The sequence below is a fragment of the Rosa chinensis genome, unplaced genomic scaffold (genome assembly GCF_002994745.2).
Source record: "Rosa chinensis cultivar Old Blush unplaced genomic scaffold, RchiOBHm-V2 RchiOBHmChr0c23, whole genome shotgun sequence".
In the NCBI taxonomy this organism is placed as follows: domain Eukaryota; kingdom Viridiplantae; phylum Streptophyta; class Magnoliopsida; order Rosales; family Rosaceae; genus Rosa; species Rosa chinensis.
Genome location: NW_020126836.1, coordinates 118,881 through 121,688, shown reverse-complemented (window position 1 = coordinate 121,688; position 2,808 = coordinate 118,881). Strand labels below are relative to the sequence as shown.

The window sequence follows — 2,808 nt, the reverse complement described above, 5'->3', positions numbered from 1 at the left end:
TAGTCAAGGTTGAGTGATCTATATATTGTGGAACAATGTATGCCATTTAGTCAAGGTTGCACTACTAGAATAATGTTAATAGACATCATGTCATTTACATTAGTTAAGATTTCACCCGATGTAAATTATTTTTCTAATATCAGTTCTTGAAAAACCGATTTCTATTCATACAATTAACATCGTTTTTATATTTGACAGATGTATACATTTTTTTTCAAAATATTTAAAAAACGCGGAAATAACTAAGTACAAAATTTGGAAGCGCGGAACCAAAATTTCATTCCCCCCCAACGCTTAGTCAGTTTTCCCACGACTATGTTTTCCTACACTTCGTCAATTTTCATTCCCAAAACCTAACCACCGCGACAGCCGTCTAGCAACCGACATCCACTTCCTCCTTCTCCGCCTCCGACCGTTCCCCTCCTTCTTCTCCTCCTTGTCCGCCTCTGACCGTTCTCTAGTTTGAAGACGGAGCCGCAGCTCCCAATCAGCAAGGACGAGATCCGAAGACACAGACCATCCTTATCACCCCCAAAACACAGATTGTAGTCGCTGTCTCTTCTTTCTCTCTCCATGGGCCTCTCCATCTCAGCCCCTCTCTTCGACCATCGAGGCGTCGACGGCCCTCGCTCTCCTCGTTAGTAACTCGGTAAGACGAACTGACAGTCGAATAGTTGTCTGGGTTTTACTTTCTGGGTTTTCAATCGATATATCTCTCATGAACATGTCCATGATTTTCTGGGTTTTCTGGGTTTTACTTCCTCAAGCAATAAAGCAGAAATTCTAGGTTACTTTATGTGTTTGATTTCTGATTCTTCAAGCTTAAAGCTCCTTTCTGAAACTATTGGTCAGTTACTCTTGTATTGTATGATTAAATTGATTGTGCTGTCAAATTGTATTAGCTTGTATTGTATGGATAGCTTAACATATTTGACATCCTATACCATACTTGCTCTCTGCATTGCTGCATAATCGATGTGCATATGATGTTGGGTTACTTGATGTTGTGATTTTTAATTTGGTTATGTAGTTTTTGAGCCCTACAAGGTCTGCAAAGTGGATCTTCTTGCGCAAAGTTGCTCTTCATGGCTCATAATTTGGGGTGCTCGGCACTTGGTGTCTAGTAGGTGAATTATTCTTCAGCTTTCTTATAAATTGCTTTATCCCTAATGATATCTATGAAGGAATCCAGTTTGTTAAATATTCATTGTTCCTGGCAGCCTAATGATATCTATAAAGGAATCTAGTTTGTTAAATATTCATTGTTCCTGGCAGCTTAACACATTGGGGTTCCTTCCTACACATGCATCCGATTGGGTTTCATCCTTACCCCCTGCTCAGGTACTGTTTATGTTTCCCTAGACAATTAAATTTCATCTGGAATGTGGTCTTTGTTCCATTCCTAAGGGATGTGAACTAAATATTAGGTGTCTGGCGGTCTGGCCTCTAACTCTCTCTTTGTGGGAGGGTGACGAGATTATTACTTTAGATTATTGGGTTGAAGTTTCAGATATATAATGTCCGTGTGGATGAGGTATGTTGCGATATATGGTTAATTACCTGCAGTGCAAGTACTGTATTAGATGGTTGTTATTTAGTTGTAATTTTCTTGATGCAGGTTAATTACTTGCAGTGCACGTACTGTATTAGATGGTTGTTATTTAGTCGTAATTTTCTTGATGCAGGTTAAGAGCAAGCTTAAAGGTCACTCTAAAAGGATAACTGGCCTAGCATTCTCTCATGTATTAAATGTGCTAATTTCATCAGGAGCAGATGCTCAGGTACACCTAATCAGATCTTGTTCTTATGTAGTTTTGCTACTGTGATAGTAGTCCAAAATCTAATCAGACGCCCAGATATCTTTCCTGCTTATGTATAACTGAGGAAAGGTAATATATCTAACAGGCATACAAATTACCAAAACTCGCAGATTACTGGGAAAACCGATGTCTAGCATAAATATGGACATCAGTTCAAACTATACTACAGAATGTAGATTGAATGTCTAGTGAAATATTATGTACCAAACACACGAAAAGCTTATGAACCATAAGCTAAAATTTATGAGAACCGATGTGTAAAATATTATCAGACATCGTTTCTAAATCAGAAACGATGTTAAAATGGATAATTGTGTTGTTAGACCTATATTTCATTAAGCATCTAATGCCAAAATATGAAGGTTTGACAATAGCTAAACACACAAAAATGGTGATCACATTAACGTTTTTACATTGGTTCTGAACCTTAAACCGATGTCTCGTTGCAAAATAGACATCAGTTGTGAACTGATGTCTTAGTTTTGGCGATCTTTAACATCGCCCACTAAGACATCGGATTTTTTTTTTTTAACATCAGTTGTGAACTGATGTCTATGAACTTTATCCTAGTAGTGTTGAGTGGTCTATATATTGTGGAACAATAACAATTCAACTTGTACGCCATTTAGTCAAGTTTGAGTTAGTCAAGGTTGAGTGATCTATATATTGTGGAACAATGACAATTCAATTGGGTTCAAGCCATAAAAAAAAAAGTAAATCACATTCACATTATCAATATACAGCACAATTATAATTACATATAGATAAAAACACTAGTTTAGCAACCTATTACAGTAAGAGTTAATTACTCATACATATTGAATATCACAATTCTATTATAAATGTATAATTTTAGAGAGGCTACATTGTAAATAGATTTATTATAGGTTAGTTTAGTGAATGTAAAAGTTTCATTCAAAAATATCATTTTATAAATGCAATTAATATGATTTCTTTATTTTTAACTGAAATTGAAACTTTCTCAAAA

The 2,808-nt window shown here is 36.0% G+C and overlaps 1 long non-coding RNA gene across 1 annotated transcript; it reads left to right on the top strand.

Moving 5' to 3' along the window:
- The first annotated feature begins 292 nt into the window (after nucleotides 1–292).
- On the top strand, nucleotides 293–2,394 carry LOC112181322. The gene is made up of 4 exons (XR_002928790.2): nucleotides 293–649; nucleotides 1,031–1,127; nucleotides 1,276–1,341; nucleotides 1,686–2,394. It is a non-coding gene; the product is annotated as an uncharacterized LOC112181322 (long non-coding RNA).
- The last annotated feature ends 414 nt before the right edge of the window (nucleotides 2,395–2,808 follow it).